We start from the raw sequence: 26,459 nt of genomic DNA, 5'->3' as shown, positions 1-26,459 counted from the left end.
TTGTTTTATTTCGAGCCGTCTTTTTTGTATACTATATTTTGGTCTTTCCTTGAAGTAAATATGTAATTAGTTGAAGTATCCTAAGATCCTAAATAACTTAAAATCATTATAATTATTTGTACTGTAAGTTACGGTCAGTCCGTCACAAGAAACATACAAAAACTCTTCCACACAGCACAATAATTGACAGATTAAAATTTCCTTTGGTATTCTGCGTTATTACTACATGACCAATAAAAAAGTATTAGAACATTTTCTTCTAAAGTGATTTCGTTTTCCGCAGCGGCATTGTGAGTGACTGACATCTCGCGCTCTCAGCTGTTATGTTGTTCATTCTCACGGTGTGCTTAGGTACTTGGAAGGCCTTGGTGAAGTTATACGTGAACTGGTGTTAAGTGTGCAGTAATTATACCTGATAAAAGCAAAATGAGATTCAGGCAGCTCATTGGAGCAATAAGCAGGTCTCAATATTTACTGCTGTTGTCTGGTTTAAACAGGAAGGTGACAGGGAAGTTCAGAAGAAATCCTCTGCATTAGTGTCAGATTATGTAGCACATGACAAATAGGCTATGCAGTGAATGTTTGTCTATGAAAAGTGTTTTAGGAAATTTTGGCGATTCTTCCGAACACTGAGGTGGTAGAAATATTTTCAGATAAAGCAGCGAGTCATTTTAAACAGAAGTAAACATTGAGCAATGTGGCATTGCTTGCTCGCATATTTGGATTTAACATAGAATGGAACTTCTTTCAGTCACATCATGGCAAAGGGGCCGTGGATGTGATTGGAGGCCAAGTAAAAAGAATGGCATGGATGCCTGCGAAATCGGGGAAGAAGATATAAAGCGCTACAGAATTTTGTAACATTGTGAGCAATAAAAACATCCAAATTATTGTTAAGGAGGTAGCACAGATTGAGATAGACGAAGGAAAAAAGTATCTCGAAAAACGATTTGAACATCTTGCACCTATTCCGGCATCTCATGGAGTTCATTACGTGAAAGTGTTAGATCCCTGTCTTGTGAACAATCAGTGCGAAAGGTCCACAAGTTCCGTGTGTGAAAAGAAACTAAAGTTTGTTCAGCTAATAAGTAACATATTGACAGTGTTCCTGCAGTACATACTTGTTAGACTAAATAAGTGAGTCAACGAGTGCCGTGGAGTGCTTCTATGTGTTTAATTCCAATGGTTCAAATTCAATCTAAAAGTAGAACTCAACATTCTAATCTATTATTATGAACATAATATATCATATAACAGCCATAGGCATGGGAAATATAAACTGTGATCTGTGTCATCTTATCGTAATCGAAAAGGAGGTCAGTACCACATGATTAGGAACGCGCTGTCTTACGCTGGGGAGTTGATGCCATATAGAGTGATAAGCGCTGTCAAGGTTGCTGTGACACTCTTATAGTCCTAAAATTAAACACCAAAGCATATGGCTGGTATATACAGTATTTAATCACAGAGAAAGAACTATGTATGTTATTAAGTAGGCCTATGTAATACTTGCATGTGCATTAATTTGTGTCATTTAAGATGCATGGTTAAGCAAACTAATTTTTGTATTCTGGAAAACATATTATTCATTTAAATTAATCGTTATGTTAATTTACTACTTATCAAGTTTCATATTATTTTGTACTATTTACGGTTCTGTAAGTGCAACTTCATTTTATAATTCAGAGATGTCAGTCAGTTACAGAATGAGGTCAGTCTGTTACACATCACTTTTTCGGCTATAACTCCATTATTAATAGTGGTTTGGAGGTCGTTTTCAACTTAAATTGAAGATTACAATTTCCTTTCCGACCTATATTTTGCAAAATTGTATCAGCAATGACAATTCAGAGAAATCTGTGGAGAACCAACTTCACCCGAAGAGAGAGTTGACATTTATGTCAGTCTGTTACACACACTTTGGACGTAAATAAATAGTATACTTTTCCTATTAAAGACGTTTATTTTTATATGTATCTTAAGTGTACACTTCCCTCTATAAAATCCTGCGGTGACACAGTCTAATTTCAACCCATTATACAATTTAGGCAGACATTTTGCTGTCAAAGTGTACTGTAAATGTCAGTCAGTTACACGTGGAATTGCTCTATATATACCAAAAGAGAATTGAAATATTTTGTGAACTGTTCATATGAGATAGAATTTCGGCTGGAAAAATAATGTAATTTAGTTTACGGGCTGAATGCGTGTTCTTTTGTTTCGTATCTAATCTGTGTTATATTCATAGTTGTACCAAAACCTACTACAACAAAGTCACGTTGTTTGTCAATGTTTGATGTTGATTAAAACCGAGGAATCATATTTAGCAGCAAAATGTTTTAATGACTTGTAAAAAATATAGTAAATATGATGCCAAAATGTACGACAGGAATATAAAAAGGAAGCTAGCCGAAGTATGAGTGTGTTTATACAAGAGAGCAGGGAACGAGATGTCGGACGAAGGATTGCATTTGTGAGGTGCCGAAACTGACAGTGTCCCATGCCCTGATGACGGTAATTATGACAGGCTTATCCCACTCAAAGTTTATCATCAGAGAGGCATATCCGACAGGTATAACAATTTATGAGATTAGTTCCTTCTGACTTAAGTTTCTTTTCGTATTTCCTATCTAACATTATGCTACATTTTAATGTAACTTATTCCTTCCAGTGTAGGTAGTCTTTGTAATATGTACATATTTACACCGCAGACAAGGAGAAACGATATCAATGATTAGGTGGACTTGTTATGTAAGAAAGACAAAAACCCCTTTCTAATTATCTATAATTTACTTACCAAAATAAAAAATGAGGGTCCCATTGTAGAGAACAATGATACATTGCGGTGTCGAAATCGAAATCACAAGTACTTTGGTAGAGAACTGAAAGGCGGGTTTTCCAAGTTGCTTGCAGTAACACTACACTGTAGATAACACGTGCGATACATTTTAAATTATTTTCAGCAACAAGTACAACCTCTGTCCAGGTTTCTACGTCACTCCACTGATAATGAATATCGCATATTCAATTAGGTAAGAACTTTCAGAATTGTGCGCTGAGTAATGAGTGGCGAGGAAGTTACCGGCACATAGCGCGAGTTTCAGTAGACGTTGCGGGGATACGATATCTGTCCTCTTCAGATTTCTCTAGTGTCTTTCAGTCACTGAAACATGACAAAGATTAATTATGTTATAATACTAACCAAGTTACACATTTTTCTTTTGTAGTTTTTGCTTAGATTACACTCCCTGTCGGAGAGGACGCTAAGTGCTGATGCTGCTCAAAATAGATTTAGAAATTTTTACGAATAGAAAGTCATTTTCGGCGTAACAACTGTCCATCGTCTACCTTTTCCTCCGTCACCCAATCCTCTTACTTTTATTAGTTGATATTGAAAGACTTTCAGCCACCGGCGTAGCTCAGACGACGTAGGCGCTTGTGTGCTGTTCCGGAGCTGCGCTCGGGAGTGGGTTCGATTCCCGATTGGGCTCATTACATAGTTGGGTTTTTTCGAGGTTTTCCCCAACTGTAAGATGAATGTCAAGTAATCTGTGATGAATTCTCGGCCTCACTCGCCAAATACCATCTCGCTATCACCAATTCCATCGATGATAAATAACCCAGTAGTTGAGACAGACCGTTAAATAACCAACTAAAAAACGTTTTAAGGCGATGGCCTTCCAACCCCTGAAAATTTAGGAATATCTATTATACGAGTAAAATAAGATTTTTTTTTGGATATCACTTAAGTAACAATATATCCACGAAGAGACGAAATATTTCATATGAACATCAATAGTTGAAATTTGGAATTATGAAATGTTTTTGAACAAGTTCTATAATTGCAAATGAATCTAACATGACATATAGCTTGCAAATTTTGTTCATTTATCACTGGAAGAAAATCATAATTAAATACTTATATTTTATACACAATGTCTTCATATTATAGGTTAGTAACAATATTACCACAATCTACACAGCCACGAAGCGCAATACATAGGGAATAGTATCCATAGATAGTTGCTAACCACTAGGATCGCTAGTATCGTCTCATCACAGACAATGCATAATAATAATAATACCGGTACAGTCTATTGTTCCTAGTACCCTCGACAACTCAAGCTTCGTGACTGTATATACTAGACTGTGATATTACCAAACAAAATCAGAAATACTGAAACATTTGTAAAACAACCGAAGGTTATCAGAGATAGTGAACGCGAAGAACACATGGACAAAATATTGTAAAGTAATTAAAGTGATCAGCTCTATGTATGGAAAAATATGTAAAAACGTAAAAGAGAGACGAATTAAGTATTCTGTCACAGAAATTACGCTACAATAAAATCTGACGCCGGTAAGAAAAGATTGTGAGTAAAAAAACAAGAAGTAATAAAATTAAAAATGTATTTTATTATAAACAAAATTAAATACAAAATAAACTGTTCACTTTACATGCTATAATTTTTTCGTGTAAATGACAAATAGTCTCTCATTACATACTGTATTTTCCGATAAGATCAATCGTTAATCGTCTAAGACATTTATGTATTCAGTCCCAAATTAAAAAAAAACAATTGTAGGACACATTATGTAGGTAATACGGAAATTTTATGAAGAATAAAACATACCGTTTCATTGTATTTATACTTCTCATGTATGAAAAGTATCGGGACAAGAAATTCGCGACGTTTTGTAATTATTACATTTTTATTTCTTTTTTTTTTTCATCATCATCATCAACATCACGGGTTGAGCCGGTAGGCCCGTTCCGTCCCCATTAGAATTGTTCTCTCCAACGAAACCTAGGACGACCAACATTTCTCCTTCCTCTTGGAGCATACTGGAAAGCTTTCTTGGGGATTCGGTGATCCTCCATCCTTTCTAGATGTTCCATCCACCTATTTCGGTGATTTGTTAACTTTTGTGTTATTCCCTCTATCCCTAATTCTTTTCTGATATCTTCATTCCTCTTGTGTTGTAATAAAGAATATCCCGCCACTGATCTTAGGAATTTCATTTCTGAGGCTTCTAGTCGTCTTTTGTCTCTTTCTGTTAAGGTCCAAGTCTCTGCTCCGTAAAGTAGTACTGGAAGGGCTACTGTTTTGTAGAGTTTTAACTGTGTTTCTTTCGTTGTTCTTTTTCCTAAGCTCCGTCTAATTGTTCCACATATACCTTGAAATCTATGCATCTTTTCTTCCATATCTCTTTTTTCCATATAAGAAATGTTGCATCCTAAATATTTAAAATTACTAACTTGCTCAATAATTTTGGAGTCAATAACTATTTTCGACCTTTTATGCTGGGTCCCTATTAATAATTATAATTAATTTTAGCAAACATATTACATCTAAACTCCATTACTATAAGATAAATTAACTATTGGACATTCAATGTGAATAAAATACATCTAGGTAAAGGTAAAGGTAGCCCCTTCACATGCCATGAAGGTACCTAGCGGGCATGGAGGTAGAGCTTCATGTTTTCTTAACCTCGGCACTAGAATGATGTGGTATGGTCGGCACCACGCTCCGATCGCCTTTTACCCACGGGAAAGGCTCGATACTCAATTTGATAGGAGGCTGAATGAACCTCGGGGCCATTCTGGAAGTTGGCAACGAGAAAATTTCATCACACGGATCGAATCCTGGACCTTATACTCTGTTGCCAGGTGCTTTACCAACTGAATTAGCTATCCGGCCACAAAAATACATCTAGGAGTTAGGAAAAATTGCTGTACGCAGAATGTGTGCCATGTACTAGAGATGAACCGAAAACCTGGAACACCTTTTAAAACTTCAGAAAAAAGATGATATCTTTTCATTAATTCCCAAAACTAATATTTTGCACGACAGTGTTCTATACGTCGCGTCCTTGACGTAAAGACTGCTTGTGAGTGTTTCGAGACGTCGAGATTGATCACTCCCAAAGTCCCGAATGTCAAGCAACCTTGAATCGCCACACTTGTTTATACCTGACTGAACTTTTATTTACTTTGGCAACTGTTAGGCCTATACATGTATAAACAATCAAGTAGCCTATTTGAAACACCATCTCTACCTTTCAGTGTATAATAATCCGTTCCCCAGTCTTTATTTAATTACTAAGCCCTTATTAAAGGCTAGGAATTTTCTGTTCATATGTTTCAGATCAAGTGTGCAATCCCAAGTAAAAAGATATTAACGTTATGTTTTATGTTTCTTAGAAATGCAAATTTATTTAAGAATTGTTGTTTTTCTATTTATAGTATAACCATAGGTAATATCATATAATAGAACCAGAACAGTTTGATAATTAAGATATTGTTCTGTTTTGTCTTTTTGTCTCATTTAAACATGTATGTTATTTATTTCAATGATGTATGTTATTCAAAGTTACGAAATCTTTCCACACAGATCAAATGCTATTTCGAGAATGAGTGAGACTCGAAGCGCACGAGAAGGACGAGACGAGACTCGAAAGACAAATGCAACGAACACAGCGAGCGAGAGCGGCAGTTAGTTTTGTTAATCTCTACCAAATACCATTTCCTGAGAATTACTGATGAGAAAACGTACTACTCGTATTTACGTGGAAGTCTCGAAATAAAGGTTTATCAACATTAAAATGTAAAGAATGTCTGAACATATGAAGAAAAATGTATGTAGAAAAAACATGTCAATAAAAAGTGTTTGGAAGAAGCCACAAAGACTTTATGGCTCACATTACGTGAGGTAGCGGGCTAAAACCGTGAAGTTCTATTGGAGGAGAAGACTAAGTTATTCTTGGTCCACATGGAGCTTTTTGTGAAGACTAAGGTTAATGATTTATTTAGGTGTGAATGGAAGTACTCAACATTTTCCTTGTGCGTGAGGACAGTCAGAATTACAGGTGTTCTACAATAGAAGTGAGCCTTGAACAAGATTGACTTAGATAATACAAGGAAAACACCGAACCTGCTTCAGTTAATTATATCAGCCGGAAACTTGCCACAGAAATACTCGGTTATTATATAACACGTTACTGCGAAAATTCAGTAATCTTGAACACGTGAATAACTAAGGTCATTTATTTCATGATTGTAACAGGTCTCTTCCATAACACATCTTATTAGAGACAGAATAATCGAGTACTTCATAATTTTTATAATAGATACTCTCTTCAACATAATAATAATAGTAATAATAATAATAATAATAATAATAATAGTAATAATAATAATAATGATAATAATAATAATAATTTACAAATATATTAATTGAATTTCCTAGTCACATGTGAGACCCTTAGTAGATGCCAGAAAATATCGGGTACTGAAAAATGGTCATTCTTAATGAGTTTATGGTACAGAGATCATGATGAGGATTGTACGGAATTTTGCAAGAAGAGAGCACACTAAAAAAAATCCCCTAAATATATTAATTTATGTATACAGCAAACGCCACTTGATCTCGCCTAGAAGTTGAAGCACGGAACGTTATAAAGTCGTTTCCGTACTTATACTGAAAATCAGCATATTATTATTATTATTATTATTATTATTATTATTATTATTATTATTAGGCCTATCTGAATTTTAGTTTTGTCCTTCAAATGTGCAGAAATTTGATACGAAGAAATGCAACATTGAAAAATTCCTTTGCAGAACGAACAAATTTCTGCACATTTAGAGAACAAAACTACAATTATTTATATAATTTATCATAATACACTGCTCTCTTAAATTGACTGAACATATTGGGAATTCAATTAATGGCTTTCCCAAAACACGCTTGATATATTTGATATAAAACAATTTTTTATCTCGAAAAGGAGGCAAAATCTAGCAAAATTATATTTAACTTTTTATTTTAAATATTTCAAACAATAACCCGCTGAAATTAGTGACATTACTTACGGTTCATTCTGTATATATCAACGGCTACTAAAATAGTACAAACATTACACCAGTCACATGTTAAGAAGTTCATGAAGGGAATGATAAAAATTTCCAAATTTATTATAACAGTTGTAACTTGTAATTTGAGCAATGAATATAGCCTATCACACGTATTTCCAGTGTTGAATGACTTTCCGATATTTCCTACATTGATTTTCATCGTTCAACAGCGTTACAACTTTTATTTCGCGAAGAACTTTAATTATTATTACAAATGCATAAATGCATGCAATATTGAAACAAAATATTATTACAAATGCATGGGACATTAAAACATTTTTTGCACTTTATTAAACCAACAGTAGCAAGGATACAGACCATTGTTTGTGTCTAGTTTTGTATTAGCGTGGCAAATCGATTCTACGGATTATAACCTGAAATTTCCGTACCTTCAATATCTCTTTATCAAACAAATTAACTTGGTTTAATACGTTAGATTGTTGCTAAATATTTGTAGCCAATGCATTTTTGGTACACTGTGATCTCCTTTCACTATCGTGTAAGTAACAGAGGTAACGTTTGAATAGTTTTCTAAATGTTCCACTAATTATATACAAAGCCAGAGGATTGGAATAGCAGTTGAAGAAGAGCATGTACAGTCACACATATTCTGAATATAAAACCAAAATACTCTCTCTGTCTATTTATACCGAATATTATGCTACTAGACACCAAACCCAGAACGGATAAAAACTACGCCAAACAGTGCAGCTAGAATTGTAAATATAGTTGCACTTCTATTTCTGACACGCTTGGATATTTAATTAGTTCTTGGTGGTTTCCTAATACTCTGTCTCATGCGACAGGCTGTCAGATAGCTAAATAAAAACATTAAAGTCGGAAGAAAAATACAGTACAACTGATAATACCAGAAACTTTGTCGGACGTCCATTTTCGCTTGTGGAACACAAGAAGGCATAGACACAACGCACAACCCCAAACGGAATGAAGATGACTATAGACACAACCCAGATAAAAATGATGAAAACTGTATTAAATGGCAATAATTGGAAGTCCCAAGTTCGATCTCTGAGCTGGGACCCTGGTAATGCAATACAGAAACGCTTGATGTTGAGTGCTAATGGAGAGACTGCACATTAGAGATGAACAAAACTAACTGCCGCTCTCGCTCGCTGTGTTGGTTGCATTTGTCTTTCGAGTTTCGTCTCGTAACTCTCGTGCGCTTCGTTTCGAGTCTCGCTTATCATTCTCGAAATAGCATATGGTCGGCGTGGAAAGATTTCGTAACTTTGAATAACACACAACATTGAAATAAATAACATTACAAATCTTTAATTGAAACAAAAAGACAAAACAGAACAGTATCTTAGTTATCAAACTGTTCTGGTTCTATATGGTTACATAAATAGAAAACAAAACAATTCTCAAATAAATTTGTATTTCTAAGAAACAAAAAACATAACGTTAAATAATATATATATATTTTTTTTTACTTGAGATTGTACACTTCATCTCAAACATACGTAAAGAAAATTCCTAGCCTTTTAATAAGGGCCTAGTAATTAAATAAAGATTGGGAAATGGATTATCATACACTGAAAGGTAGAGATGATGTTTCAAATAGACTACTTGATTGCTTATAATAAACAGTTGCCAAAGTAGATAAAAATTCAGTCAGGTATAAACATCTGTGGCGATTCAAGGCTGCTTGACATTCGAGAGTTCATCACTCCCGAAGATCCGAAGTCTTGAAACACTCATAAGCAGTCTTTACGTCAACGACGCGACATATACAACATTGTCGTGCGGGTTTTCGACTTTGCGGGTGATGTTAGTCTTGCTTTCTCGATCGTTGTTCAACTCTACTGCACATGCACAAACAATACTCTGTCGAAAATGTGTGTGCAATCTGCAAAACAACACGTTGTCCGTTGAGCTGTGAGTGTAGTGGAAAACTCACTGCAAAGGTGCCTCGATCAGAAGGTTCAGTAGATCATGAACGGCGAGGTTTAAGATCATGTCGTTTGTTTAGAGCCAGACTAGGACAGGATAGAGCACTGTGACGTCACCTCACTCCGCTCTGCCTTCTCGCAGTCGACGTCTCTGCAGGGATGTGAAATGTGGACAGCAGTTTGTTGGGAGGGAGGAGAGGGTATTAGGCGTGCAGGTAGTAGTGATGTAGGAGATAAATAAAAGTGATCTGGTGTTCATAACACAGTTTAATGCCTAGCTATTCGAATTGTAATGTTAACTGCTTGAATTGCAATCTTGTGTACTGATTATAAACAATTCAGTTTCTGCTCTATTATGCGAAAATCCATCTATAACAAAGTCAGTCTCATATGCATACTTTCTTGTATCTAATAATTACGTAGTATTTCATATCAGTTAATTTGGCGAAACAAATATAGTGTAAAATAACAGAAGTTTTTATTATGCATGTTCATTTGTACGTCAAGATATCCTTTATTTATAACCACTGCAATCACATGTGTTTAAAAGATCAGAAATAATTCAACCTTTGCTGTATTTAATGATAAAATACGTACAAACTATATTTTCTTTTCACTGCAATTTGGAAGAAGGCACAGCACGATTATGTGGACATTTTCCTACATTTTCTGTTTCTTTTTTCTTTAACTAATCTCTCAATACTGGGACATGTATGTATGATGTATTTTGTGTGTGTATCTGTGTAAGCCACCTGTAATTGAAAGCCTGCTTCTGTTGGTGGTGGATTTAAATAAATAAATGGATTTAAATGGATAAATGTTGATTGGGAATTATATAATCTAAGACTGAACGCTAAGGTGATAAGGTACTTCTTGATTTAGGCTTAGCAAGTTTCATAAAAGAAAAGAATTCTTCGCATACATATGTCGAACCAAACATACATAATAACTGTGCAGGAACTGCATACAATCTCGGGAATCTAGCTTGGGAGAAATTCCTGTAAAAGTCGGCCAAGTTCTTCTTGTATTTATATTGTCCCTGACACCTACTGATTAAGGGATTGCAAAAAGCTGTAGTAGAAACTGTTTCTACATCTTGAAACCTCAACTCAACTGGCGAAGAAAATCTTGTAGAATTTGCACATATCTTTCAGAGAGAGTAATGTCCGGATCTCGTACTTGAGATAACTTTGAAAAATGCACAGTGTTTCTAGCCAGCAGTTGATTTACCCATAGAGCGAATGGAAATTTGAACGCTTTAATTTTGTAGTAAGTCATATATCTGTTACGATGAGACCCTTGCCCTGATGTGAGGTATTTATATCGTTTAAGTGGCCTGTTAAATCAGTATGGAAAGCCAAGTCACAAATTCAGGTTTTTTCTTGCAACTCGGGGACAGGCTGATTTAGACTAGCCATGAATAATGCCATTTCCTCTCTTAAAGCAAAGAAACTCCGTTTATGTAGGCAACTTTGCATTACGATGCTCTCACCTGACGTCACACGAAATGAAGAATGTGCTCTTCCTCCACAAACGTCACACCGTCTGAAACTGTCTTCCGCTGGTTAGACCTTATTTCTATGTGACGCACCAACATGAAGATGAGAACATCGTTTCAAAACAATCCAAAGGAGATCGTGGCGAAGTACTGTATGTGCCAGGATTAACGTATGAATATGTCGTTTGTGTTTGGATTCCCGAAATTCAAATAATAAAAATACTCATGCCCACGTAGTATTAACAATCTGGTTATATGTTTTGGAAATACAGAATTATATTAGTTTTGGAATAATTTAAAAGAAATCGTCACTTTTAAGGAGCATTGGAAACTAATGCGGTATTTCTAACGTGTTCTAGTATATTAGGCCTAATGACACATATTGTCATGTCATTAGAAAATGCAAGTATTTTTTTATAAACGGATGGAGATTGTATAAACATTTAAAAATACACGAACTCTCCATTTTACCTGTACTTTCAGCGAAGACTGCTTTGCAAGCTTTGCATCCAATCATGTACTTCCTTCGTATAAGTAGCGTGATATTAACATTGCCTTCGTGACATGGTCTGAACAGTGTTCTTGAGGTTATTTAGTGATAGCTTCGTTGTATACCGAAGATAGTTTTTGGACATTTCCTTGGGTACCGGTATGTCACGTTCTTCTTGTCTATTTGACGTCATTTTTGTTATTTTAGTAGCGGATTCGTTTGACGTAACACTGTTATGGACGCCTGAACCGGGAAGCAAGTTGATTTTAGACCTACTCCTATATTTAGCGATAAGATCAAAGCTTGAAATTGTAAAAGAATAAGAAATTACCTGACGTCACAACATTATATGAAAATTTCAACTAAGCAATTCTATGCACTCAAAAGCGTGTGATAAACGTATAGTTGTTGCATTATTAGGACTATCTATCTGTAACGAATTATTTCCTGACATTTTAAAAGGCATTACATTTTTGCTCTACAAAAAATTTTTCGGTGCTTCCATAAAGAGCTCTGACTACATTTCCGAGGGTTTTCGAACAAATTCGTTCTATTACTCTAAAGTCTTCGTTAATAGATACGAGAATAACATTGAAGTTATACTGTTGATTTATTAGCAGTGTCAGACAAATCTATATAATTGAAGGGCTGTCTTAAAGAAGGTGTCGGAACGAAGAAAATTCGGTATCATATCATAAAATCTTTGTCTAGTCTTTTTTTAGGGTTTCTGACCTAACTGCGAAAGGGGTTAAAATCTGTCTGACGAAATTAATCTTTTTAAGTTTTATTAATATTAAAAAATTCGCAATGCTTGTTCCTTCACCTTTAACATGTGTGGTTGAAATAGATTTAAATATTCTAACATTTTATATTTTCTGAGGGATACGGAATGCAAATTTCAGTTAATAAAACTAAAGTAATGGGATTCATCGGGAGAAATGATCTCCGCAGCAAACACGTCTCATGTTTAAATATTTGGGTTATCATTTAAGCTATGAACAAGAAAAAGACATATCTACAAGACTGAATTACTTTAAGTACACAATGAATACCATTAATAACATTTTCAAACTTTCTCTTATCCAAAAACATACAAGAATTAAAGCCTATAAAACACTGGCGAGACCTGTTCTCATGTTTGGAAGTGAAGCTTGGACCATACGTAAATGTGATGAACAGCGAATCATTGCCAATGAAATGAAGTTTTTAAGAACAACTTCTAGCTATACTACTAGATTAGATAAGAAGAAAAACTGGATATTTTGAAAGAATTAAATATTGACCCAATTTTAGACAAATGGAAATTTCATATACTCAGAATGCCTAGAACAAGGATACTACGCCGAGAATTAAATTACCGTCCTTTATAAACAAGATCTATGGGTCGTCCGCTGAAACGATGGAGTGACATTGTAACATGCCATCAGGCATAATACGTGATAAGAAGAAGAAGAAGAAGAAGAAGAAGAAGATTTTATATAATATAATTTCAATTTGCATTCAGATAACTACAGAAATTTCAGTTTTGTATATATAAAAGCTACAATGTACACACTAAACATCTCCAAGCTTGGGTAACGAATTATATTACAAATTTACGAATAAAACTCAAGAAAAAAAAAATAAAGAAAGAGAGAGAAAAAAACTAATTTTCACTAGTACCCTTTTTGATTACACTATACTATAAAATACTCTTCAAGATTCTCAATACTGAAGTTTTTCCTATTGCTTCTCAAAACACATTTGAAGGCCGAAGATGTTCTTTTGACCGTACATGACGTCATAGGTGCAAAATTCATTGCTGCCTTTGTAGCGGGTCTCCAAGGTAACTGACAATTGACACTTCCCCACTTTTTAAACCAGGACTGGGCACCGGGAGCGAATCCAAACTCTAAACGGGGACGCTTAATATTCAAACGTCACGGCATCAGCGCTGCACGGTGTTCGGTGGGGAAGAAAGAGGTTGAAGAGACGTCATATGCTCCCCGTGAGAGAGCAGAATTCGCTCTTTGTCCCCAGCCCTGTTTTAAACCCTGGATTATTCTGCAGTACTTTCATCAGTTTCATTGCGATAGTTTCACCCGCTGGTCCTGGTACTTGTTTCTTTAGAAATCGAGTCAATCACACAAATTGTATCTTTCAGTTGTAAAGAAGAAGATTCTAGGCACTCAATAGATTTTGGAAGGTCATTGAAATGTGCTTTCAGGAAAGCAAGGAGCCACTGATGTTTTCACTATGTTCTCCACCGTGTAAGCACTGGCTCTAGTAGATGTTGCCCTTGAGACAACATTTTACGAAATTCATCAATCTGGAGAGGGCTTTTCAGAAAAACGTTCTTCCTAGGTGAAATGACTGTGCTGACATCTGAAAATTGTTCCGTAATTTCTTTCGTCACACGCTAGAAACCACAAGCTAGACACGTGACATGAAGCATGTTTGGAAATAAATTTTTAACTATATCTCCTACATTAAGAATATATGCAGCACTGTCTGTCATTAAAAGTAACAATTTACTATCCCGGTCCTCTCCAAGCCATAACACCCGCATTGCGTCATTAACTGTGCAAGTTATGGTGCTGTGATTTCTTTCTTGCAATATTTTTGCACAAAATTAAGTGAGGTTTTCCTAGTTCCGCTGCATCTAGCTTCCCCAAAACAATATTGGCGATAAATCAGTCACAGCTATCGGTCGTTTCATCTGTTGAGATCCAAATTTAGTTTCCAACTATATCGCTCCTAATGTCTTCAAGTGTCTTTTGGTATATTTTGTCGCTTTCTAACTTTTCTAAGTGTCGATTAATCATGCAACTTCTGCCTTAATATCTGCTAAAATAACTTAAAATCTTAAAATTCAGGGCGTTTCACGGTACATTGGCAGAAACTAGTGCTTCACATAAAGGGCTGTTAAAATTACCTCGTTCGTTGTCAACAACAGATGTAATGAATGGCTGCTGAGTTTTGTTTCTCATTCTGGTAACATTACTGACGTGAACTGCGAATTTTTTATGCTGCAGCAAGTGAAACTTATATTCAAATTCGCCTGCACATGACAAAAAAGAAACTTTAGTAGTGGTCCAGGAATGAGATAGGTAAAAACATTCACTATTTTACAAATTAGCCAGTAATAGAATGTTTTCAGTAATCAATATCTCGCAAAAATTACAGCGCATAATCCCTGAGTGTAGCAGTGGTGATCGCGGACGAACAAAAAATTAGAATTTAAAACTCGTTTGTTCAAATTTCTTTTCACCTCACATCCACACAAAAAGTAACGTTCGCAAAATGAAACATATAAAAAAATTAATGGCAATTTGAATGCATTTATAATTCGAATGGACTTAAACATAAGACCTCTCAAATTTTTACGACTTCAATTAATAACTTTTAATATTTTTCCCTCCTAAACATTCTACGACATTAACAAGTAATACAGTAGAGCATCGATTATCCGAATACCGATCAACTGAAACATCGGTTAACCAAAAGCGTTCTAGTCGGCAAATTTGAATTTGCGCGTGCGCCATGTAGAAGTTTCGCTAGCGTTGTTTGCGAGATTTAGCGGCAAAAAAAAAAAAAAAAAAAAAAATCTCAGCTCTGAAGCAAAAAGGAAAAAGTTTGTACTTCTTTTCCTAAACTGTAGGCCTACTTTAATGGCCATTTTGAACTTGTCAAACTAGATTGTATTGTTTGTAAGACGTGTGATACAAAATATGTAATGTATGTACAGTTTTGTGTTTAATATCAGTGTTTCTTTGTTTCATACTGTTCCTATGACACCGGTACAACTTCTTTTCGTAAATGATAGGTTATCCGAAAAATCAGTTATCCGAATACCCCTTGTCCCCAATTGTTTCGGATAATCGATGCTCTACTGCAGATAACATTTCCCTCGGTGGTAAAGATGGAATAATTTTCAAACCACTGTCATAATAAATAACGTATATCATTGTTTTGGCATAGCTTTACAAACCACAAAATAAAATAATTCAATGTTAACACCAGAAGCACCATAATAAGACAGACTGCATAGAGACCTCAGAAAAGTTTACATCTCGCACCCGCACAAGCAAGATCAGAGTCTTCTAGCTAGGAACATACTCGAAAACTTCACGAATTTCAGCTATGAGACTTTTTCACATTTCATTCACCTCAAGGGAGAGTTCAGTTACTTCACACCATTCTACTGGCATGTCATATCTCAGAGCAGTGGAAATTCCACAGTACATACTATCCCAATCGGTGCCCTTGAGAGGGTGAAGCCTCTGAATCACGACCCACTATACAAAGAAAGATGGATTTCCTTGTTAACAATTTAATGTCCACGCCTGTGGAGTAACGGTCAGCGCGCCTGGCTGTGAAACCAGGTGCCCCGGGTTCGAATCCCGGTAGGGGCAAGTTACCTGGTTGAGGTTTTTTCCGGGGTTTTCCCTTAACCCAATACGAGCAAATGCTGGGCAACTTTCGGTGCTGGACCCCGGGCTCATTTCACCGGCATTATCACCTTCATATCATTCAGACGCTAAATAACCTAGATGTTGATACAGCTTCGTAAAATAACCCGATAAAAAACTATTTAATGAAAAACAAAAAAAGGACTGAAGAGGTATAGTCCGGATCAGCTTACTTAATACTCTAATGATGAAACCTAACCATTTTTATGCTGCAGCGAGTGAGACTTCTTTTCAAATTCACCTGCACATGACAAAAAATAACTTTAGTAGTGGTCCAGAAGTGGGATATGTAAAAAAAAATATCTACTATTTTACAAATTAGCCAGCAATAGAATTTTTTCGTAATCAATACCCCGGACAAATTACAGTGCATAATCCCTGAGTGTAGTAGTGGTGGTAGCGACACGAAACTAGGCCTACTTGGAATGAGATATGCACGTGGTTAATGGAAAGAAATATATTTTCTGATGTTCAGATTTTTATTAAAATGTCCAAGAGAGGAAATAGCATGGTAGCGATTTAGGAGTATGTATTTTAAGTAGGGTATACATTTCAAAGTGGTATCCTGTTTTCGGAATTTGTACAGTACCGGTACTAATCATTTCACGTGGTCAAACAAGGTACAGTAAGTTAGGTCTTGTGAATCGTAAACTGTTTAGTCAAAGCAATGAATTTCATGTTGTCAGACAAAATACATTTTAATATCAAATCATACTAATCTACAAATTATCAACAAATTTTCGAGAGATCCAGAAGGGAAATATACTCTTTCACAAATTATTGAATCATTTAGAAAACACCTCTAAACATAAAGATGAGGTGTGGTAAATAAGTAAAAAATCAAAGCACTGGTATTGTTAATGCTATATTATTATTATTATTATTATTATTATTATTATTATTATTATTATTATTACTACTACTACTACAGTACATGGCATTGTGATTTTACTCTTTGGTGATATCTGGTATTAGTTGGCTACACTGAAGAGACGGCCAAATTAGCCTTTTAGAAATTACTCTTACGAGATCCTCGCTATAAAGATCGCACGCAGATTGGGTCGCTTTCTCCGATGCGGAAGAGAAAAATATTATATCATGTATTGAAGCTTCTAGATATATTTTTATAGAACGCAGTAAATATGAAAAAAAAAAAACATTTTAATTATGATTTAGTTTTTTCTTTAGTTCTTAGGTCAATTTTAATTTTTTTTTTAAGGTTCAACAGAATTTACATATACGACTCTTATGATCATGATTCGGAAAGTTATCTAAGACATTATGAGTTTAGAAGCAAAGAAAAAAATAGGTAAAAGCCTACAAACCCGATTCCTATATAATAACTTAGCCTAATAATATAACGCAATAACGTGCGAAATAAATGAGAGATGCTTCATCATGAAACAATAAAATTATAAACATTACAAACTTACAGAATGATGGATCACAATATGTATGAATATAATTATGTTACCATAAACTATAAAGATGATGCATTATTAGAATAATAAAATTAAATAACTTATTGTTAATTATTCTATGTACAATGTGACGAAAGGGACTGTAGGATACACTTCAAGGAATAGAAAACCTGTATTATGTTTCGTGATTAAATAAAAGGTTAATAAGAAAATTAAAACTGGAAGTTTTAGCAGTCTGGCAACATCGCCGCTAATACAGACTTCTTTCTTCTTGCAATACAGATTTAAGAGGTCGACGAACTCGGGTCTATCTCTGTACCCGAGACTCTCTTTCTCTATGTATCTCTCCTTCTCTCGCTGCGACGCTGCAATCTGCTCACATCGTTCAGTGGCTTGAGGTTACTGTTTTAAATTAAATTTACACGAAAACCGTACACGCTATTGAAATACGCCAGAGGGATAAATAATTCTTCATTAGATTTTTTATCGATATGGACAAAAATCACAAACCAACTCGCAATAGTTACCGAATGAGAGGGTGTTAAACAATTGGGAAAAATAATTCTGAGAAAGCTATGGGTTTTCCACCAATATAGTATTACACTGTTTTGTTACATATTATAACATAAACTATTGCTCTGAAAATCTGCTTGGTTTTTTCACTTCCACTCTGTATAAAGGACTTGGTATAATTCGAACTGTACTCAGGAGGCAATTCTTCAACAAATTAAGAGTAGTGAACTTCTGGTATGATCAGATAATGAGTATATTGGCAACACAAGAGATTTAGACAGTGATCTAGAAACTATCCTCGGAAAGTTACCTTTGGATAACACTTTCATCTCTCCAAAGACTATTAAGAACAAAAGAGGTCTAATTTATTCAAGAAAAGTCAGTCAAATTTTGAGCTTTGAAGAATTTAATAAATTTTATTGTATCAACTACTACAAAAAGTAAAGAGATCAGTTTATGTCAAGAATTCATTCCCGCGAAGAGCTGGGTTAGACATCATGCAGGTCATTCTAGTTCCGAGTGAAGGAACGCGTTGATAATGACCTGTAAAGTCTTGGTTTTTCTGAACCGACGCTTGCGACGTGCGAGGCGCATCTCGCACAAATCCGGACTACACGAGAGATAGTGAGTGGTTTCCATAACTACCAGATGCGAGGTCTGCGCACCTCCCAACTATAGAAACCACTCACTATCTCTCGTGTAGTCCGGATTTGTGCGAGGCCCGCCTCGCATCTCGCATGCATCGGTTCAGAAAAACCAAGGATTAACGTTGTTCCTGTACGAGCTGTTCAAGACAATAACCACTGTAGACAATGTCACAGTGAGGTTGAAACTTCGGCTCATATCTTGGGTTCATGCCCATTTGGCGAAACTCTTCATAACAGCAGATAATCGCAACATGCCTACAATGGCTACACTACCTACGAAGAAGTTCATGGAACAGCCGACACCGGAAATTTTCTACATATCGGCATTATAGAATTTAAGCCTAGAGAGACAAAAGATTATATCCTGGACTCGACCATTAGATTCGAAACACATCAGAATCAACCCGAGGAGGTTAATCAATAGAAGAGGGTAATTTATGAACCGACCATCCCTTATTACAAAACATAATATAAACTCAAGGATATAGAAGTCGTCGGTTTAATGGTGGGCGCAAGAGGGATCATAACAAAAGAAATCGTGTCAGTCTGTCATAAATTTGGAGTCCCAACGGCAACAATTACGAAACTTTATATGATAGATTTGAAGGATTCTTTACAGATTTCACGGTGACACTTGTACTTCAATTGAAATTACAATTGAATTTTTTCGTTTGATTTTCATTTTATTTTTAAAAAAACTTCTACATTTTTCTACTGTAAATTTCAATTTAGGCTATATAAACCATCTTCTTGTGAGACATTTAAATGTTATACTTCCAATGTTACTGTTAAACATTCTTTGTCTTTAGCAATCTCACCTAGTTGAGGAGGATTAAATACTAAATTTTTATTTAACGTGTAACGCTAATGAAAAAGAAAGAAGGATCATACAATTTTATTAGAAGTTATAGGCCTACTTAACGAAAAATAAGTATAAATGTATTAAATAAACAAAAGGTTTCCATACTGAAATAAAAAAGAAAGGTTTAAAAATTAAAGGTTAAACACAAAATATCACAAATTAGAATTAATATATAATAAATCACGTTTATTTATAAGAACAATGGATACGAAAATATAAGGAACAAAATTAGTAGTTATAAAAATAAAAATATTATACATAGGTCATTCCAAAATTATTGGCGACACTTTAATTAAGAACAAGACTTCATTTAATTGCAATTAAGACACATTCCTTCAAAATAAACTCCTCCAGTATTACGTACCCATCGCCACACCTCTAGAAGGCAACTGATGCCATCCACAGCGTCACTTTACTCTAATTTTCGAATTGACTGCTCTACAGCTGTTATTTCACCTTAGGGAAAAGGTCGTATTCTCAGGGACTCATATCTGGTAGCGCTTCCCCTTGGAAAGTCTGCTGTAATGTCTTGTGATATTTTTTACCATATTTGCCTCCTGAAAACTGTATGTTAATTACAGCATATCTGCGCGTATTTGTTGAACATTTCCTTAGGCGTTGCAGATAAGTCTTACTATTACAATCACAGCGTGTAGAGCAGGCATGTCAAAACCCTGCACATTGTGCGCGACTGTACAATGTGCATAGTCTCTGTGAGATGTGCACTTTCTATTCCCCTACATGGAGGGAGTGAATCGCCTATGAGGGGAACGCGACAGGGCTATACAGACCTGCAACAGCATATCAGATTTTGTTTCAGTAACTCAGTATCAGTACGGGTACTGATTTGGCTGTCTGTGAATGAGTTATGATAAATAAAGTGAGGAGTTCACAGATAATGAAGAAGGGAAATTATGAATCATATAACATAATCGTTATAATGTTTTCCTCAGCCAACAATAATTATTTTAAAATGAAAGGTTTTAATCAGCCCATATCGAGGTAATAGTGTTGTGACAGTTTAGATCAGATTAGTAGAGTTAATCAGTACTCTCACGGCAAAACTAACTTGACATTGGCGTTGTTTTAGAGTCTGTACTAACAGCCATCAAAGATTAGACGACTTACGACTTTCATTTCATAACCTGGTAAGTGATGAGAATATTGTGAGGAATACAGTAAGGCTCTTGAGGTTGTAAGGATCGAAGAAACCAAGGCAGAAAAATGTTCTGGAAAAAAATATATAATGACAAATTTTCTGCCTCACGTCACTATATTATGCTAATATAGGCTACTTACATTAATAAATCTTTAAACCTGACATAAATAGAATATCGTCGCTTCACAGCTTGTGAACTACACTTTTAATTTCTTTCAGTAACGCTTCCAACTGATCGATACTTGCTCTCAAAGTTTTCTAAATAAACTATACTTACGTGAATTTAAATTCTAAGCTTAATTTATATCATTTATTAATATTAATATTAATTTATATTGACATACAGCAAGGAAATTATTTCAGTGTAAAAACTTCACAATGTCCTACTGCATGTAATTAACTGGGAGTATATTTTCTTTAACATTTGTGTACCAATGGTCCCAATAAATAATAATGCTTGACGAACAATGAAAGAATAGGGTCTATTATTTAAAATAATTAGTACCTACTACGTAAAATCAAATACTGTGTTCGTTTTTTGTTTCGAAATTAATGCAATATTCTTTTTCTTCAAATACTATATAAAAATCATTTTAATAAATTATGCTTTACAAACCACTACTTTGTACAGTATAACTGAGTAAGTAAGAGTATGATAATATTACATTTTTTAACTTGCAGATAACATACATCAGGCACCACTCCATCTCTTACTACCAGCTTACATTAGTCCCAGCTAGATGAGCTGAATGCTATCAATGGTGCCACTAATTTTCAAGTCTTTTGTATTGCAATTGTCAAATATACACACTGATAATAACCGTGGTTTTTTCCTTCTGCTAAGTGTATTTATAATGTCCAAATGCCTATTTAATCCAGCCCTAGAAGCGCAGAATAGATTATTGTACACCCCTCCAGCTAAGAACTGGTAAGAGCAACCCTTGTATGATGCAGTCCGCACAGACCGGCGATCCGCGCACATAACTGCACATTCAGAGTCTGATTTCTGACATGCCTGGTGTAGAGTATGATAATATTACATTTTTTAACTTGCAGATAACATACATCAGGCACCACTCCATCTCTTACTACCAGCTTACATTAGTCCCAGCTAGATGAGCTGAATACTATCAATGTTGCCACTAATTTTCGAATTGAATGTGAAACATTTCACAAACTAATTGATTTCATAACAATGAAAGTAGAGAAGAAAATTTGAAATATCCCTGCAATAGTACATAAAAATGCGCTTTTCTGTGTATAAATCGACTGCCTTCTTATTGTGTGCCGAGGTGGGGGCTACTATTTGTTTTGCTTATTTGTTCTAGGGACTGGGTGATCGTTACGGGTTACAGCGGGGCGGTTAGACAAAGAAAACATGCAAAGTTCTCACTGTATTGTTTTATATGTTAAGATATGTATGTATTTATTTACACTGCAAGTGGGCAAGCACCCGGTGGCAGTGGTATACAGAATATAAACAATACACAATAAAATTATAATACACAATACAATCATATACACAATACAATAAGAATACACAATACAATTTAACACAATAATTACAATTAATAATAATACATAAAATAAACTAATTAATAAGTGAACCTAATTTTACAATACAACATACATATGTATAGGCCCTACATGAGTTTCACATTGGTACTGAAAATAATCTTTCACTTTACTCTCATCTCACTCACTGTAGTGGCACTATGACGTATTTCGCTGAAACTTTAGAACATATTTCGCTGACACTATAGAGCACATTTCATTGACACTATAAATTATCACTGATCGGAACTATTCACTGCACTGTAAAACCATAATTTCACTGACTCACCACGCTTCACTGATACACCAGCTCAAATAAGACAAATACTTACACCCTTATGCACACTTATGAACAGAACTACATTTAAGCTAAACATTTTTAGTCTAAGACCCTCTTACACGCTATTTTTAAATAATCTACAATTCAAACCAAAGGAGTAACTCGTCAGGCTAAATAAATGCATGTCACCTAAAAAAATTAAATGTTAAATGTCACCTTAATTTCAATTTACACTTTATACACAACTTTTTAAGTTATTCTTGAATCTCCTTAAGGAAGGACAGCCCTCAAAGAGAGCTGCATGTAGGTCATTCCAATCATTTATAGTTGTATTTAAAAATGAGAATTTACCGACATCCGTTTTCTGTTTCCTACATTTGATGTTAAAATCATGATCGTTCCTACCATAGTACGTTGGATTTTCTAACCCAGCCGTTATGTCTACCCATGCTTTCTGACCGAGATGAGCTCTAAAATGACGTTCCTTTTCTCGTAGTGCAGGTTTCAGTCCCTTCTTCAGCTGTGTCTGTATCACTGCAGCTTTCTTCTGTCGAGTCGGTATTAACACTTTTTCCGTAATCTCCACGCTACATATCTAAATTTTCAATACCACGATGCAGATATGCAAAAGGGAACTAACCCACAAAATCATGATTTTTTAGACAATTTTACCAGGAAGCAGGGGAAGGATCATTACACATTATACAAAAATGACACAACCCATTTCCTGATGGAGGTACTTTTCAAACGTATTATGTCCATTTTCAGTAGAGAAGGAAAACCGTTAACTCCTACATCCTGGAGATAAATTTAAATATTTCAAGCCTTGTTTACTTGAAACCTAATACAGTTAGATGCGAATGGACTTCCCAATTGGATAGAGCATGTTCAGAATGTGCGGAAATGATATAAAACTCGATTACGTCAAGAAGTGGACTTAATACGTTTTGAAAAGTACCTCCCGTATAAGAAACTGTAGATTTTAATTTTGTTATTGGTAGTACAGGGATTATTTTAGTAGGCTTAGATTTGTCATTGTTGAGCTTTATTGTTGCAATTTATTAAACATAAAGCATTAGTTATTATTTATGGAGAAAAATTCGTTCCGGCACCGGGAATCGATCCAGGACCCTCAGCTTGACGCGCTGAGTGCTCTTATCATCTGAGCTATGTTGAGACCCGACCCACAGTGTCGACCGAACTATCTTCCTTTAAGTATAGCTCAGATGGTAAGAGCACTCAGAGCGTCAAGCTGAGGATTCTGGGTTTGATTCCTGATGACGGAACGAATTTTTCTCCATTAATAAGTATCTACGTAATGACTACACAACTAGCTTCATATGGATGAATAATGGAACGTCAAGTACCCGCCATTAGGGGAAAATGAATAAATACCGGTACCTCTTGCATTTTCGTTATACGTGTTCAGTTGCAGGGCACCTACTTTCTTCGGCGGGGTGGTATGACGCACTGTCAATAACAACTATACAGAGTAAAAAGTAATTAAACTGGGAGGTTGTATGGGACAGCAAAAGAATCGGTTTTTTCTAATATCATATTTTCTTCAGAGGGCATATCAACCAGCAAAGGCAATATGTGTTCTTCAGTTCACGACTACTCTACAAATTCACATCGTGTGCGTGACTACTTGAACAATTTCCAGGGAAGTGGATTGGCGGAGGCGGTCCTGGCCTCCTCGATCTCCTGATTTAACCGCTCTGTTTTTTGTGTTCGGACAGAAACGTAATCTTGTTTATGCAACACCAGTTGAATCAGAAGATGCTCTGGTGGCCCGGATATTTGCTGCAGCAGGGGAAATAAACGATAATCCTGAAGTCTTTCACCGCGTTAGACAATCCATGTCCCGCCGAAGTAACCTTTGCGTACAGGTCAATTGAGGTATTTTTTGAGCATCTTTTAGCAGTGATTTTGGTATGTAAATGTTTTTGAACATTTTTTGCAGTGATTTTGGTGTGTAATTTTTTTTATATCTTTTGCAGTGATTTTGGTGTGTAAAAGTTTTATAAGAGACTAAAGCAATACAGCATGGCAATGCTTTGTGTTACATTAAGATCTGGTGTCCTCGCGAGATTGTGCCTCACAGCACAATATAACATTAGAGAAAATTGTTTGTCTTGGTGTCTCATTCAACCTCATGGAGTTTGTCGGTTTAATTACTTTTCACCCCGTATTACTAGGTGGTTATTAAGGATGAGTTTTTCTTGTAACCATTTCTAAAAATTTGAACTGTTCACATCATTTTTGTAGTCCGCAGATTTAGATTTAGAGCCATAAACCAGTTCTGCTTCTTTTATGAACCCCATTTCTCCACCTTCCCACATGATCTACAATAGCGCTTTGGCCAGAACTGATATTTGTCGCAACGCCAGGAACCTTACCATGATGACAACATTTATTCACATTGTAATCGGTATGGGCCCACGTTTCACCTGCATACAGTATCGGCGTATTAGCAATTTTTGCATTGTCGTTAATAGCTCTCAAATATTTTGCACGGCGAGTAACAATATCTCACCTCTCTGTAAAAGTGATCTTTAGTTTTTCATTAAAAACATTTCAAGCCTATATGTTCCAAAATTTTCCGAAAGTTGTCCTTTCTGCTCCTAAATTTTTATTATTTTTTTTTTTCAAATAGAAGATCCTTGCGGAGACTAAAAGTTTCCATGTTTTATGATATTTTAAATAGGCTGTATTCTATGAATATTGCTCTCATCAAAATCACAAAGAAAGTTTTTCCTTCGAGGCTGCCTTTTTTTCGGGGAATAGTAATTTTTCCATCACTTTCTTCCGATGGTGTGCAGTTTTACGAGCATTATTTATTATCGGTTGGCATTTACTAACCATTTTTTCTATCCCACCAAAATTATTATTTCGGAAAACGTATTATGTGTCTTTCACGTGTTAAATTTTACATTACTTCGTTAACATGTTTCAGCCTGCTATCGACCATCTTCAGAACTAGTAATATGTTTTCCGAAGTGATATAGTGTTAAAAGTTATGTAATCAAGGTGTATAAATTATTATTCTGCCAAGGGATACAAAGATGTTTTTTCTGTACTTTCTTTTTTTCAGAGTATTACATCAACCTAAATATGAGTTTTCTCATCAGAGTGAATTCCACTTTTCAACCTAAATTTTTTTGTAGCAGTTTTCATTATGAAAGCGCATGAAATGTATTTAAAACTAAACGTGAATTAATATAAATTCATATCTTATAGTACACCATGCAACACGAAAATACAGATCTAATTCATTCTTAATACAAAAATAGATCACCACACAACACAGCCACAGACTCGGAACCAACGAAAAAAACGAAATGATTTGTCTGTAGCTAGTCTTACAGTCTAAACGCATATTCCTTGTCGCCCTTTTTCAAGATTAACAAATAACTATATTGCACATGATTCCTTAAACTACAGGACCTGTCGAGTAAGCAAGTGGATTTCTTTCATTCAGACTTGTACCATTACGGAATCCTGGTTTATAAGCATACAATTGTATAGTTAAACTATTGTATAATGCGCATTAATAGAGTGGTCGAATTTTAATGTGAGATGCGAAAGCTATTGGATATCTGCCAGTTAAGGTTATAGGACAAAGCTGAAATTGGACGAATAGTGTTCCTAGAGAAGTCAAGGTCGGTCGTCGCGATTCATACTAGTTGATAACTAGTTTCGAACACAGTTAAGTTGTTGTGTGGTGCTAATTTCACACATTTATTGCTT

General features: G+C 35.3%; 2 long non-coding RNA genes across 2 annotated transcripts in view; one reads left to right on the top strand and one right to left on the bottom strand.

The window, feature by feature from the left end:
- The window catches only part of LOC138700046 (uncharacterized), a 203,184-nt gene that overhangs the window by 115,272 nt on the left and 61,453 nt on the right, over positions 1-26,459 (top strand). The gene's annotated exons all lie outside the window — the stretch shown is intronic.
- LOC138700041 (uncharacterized) overlaps positions 1-26,459 on the bottom strand; it is a 42,421-nt gene that overhangs the window by 12,301 nt on the left and 3,661 nt on the right. The window contains exon 2 of the long non-coding RNA XR_011332152.1: positions 2,798-3,163. This is a non-coding gene — a long non-coding RNA (uncharacterized lncRNA). The remainder of the gene's footprint in view (positions 1-2,797; positions 3,164-26,459) is intronic.

The sequence above is a fragment of the Periplaneta americana genome, chromosome 5, assembly GCF_040183065.1.
Source record: "Periplaneta americana isolate PAMFEO1 chromosome 5, P.americana_PAMFEO1_priV1, whole genome shotgun sequence".
Lineage (NCBI taxonomy): Eukaryota > Metazoa > Arthropoda > Insecta > Blattodea > Blattidae > Periplaneta > Periplaneta americana.
This window is presented reverse-complemented; position numbering and strand designations above follow the sequence as displayed.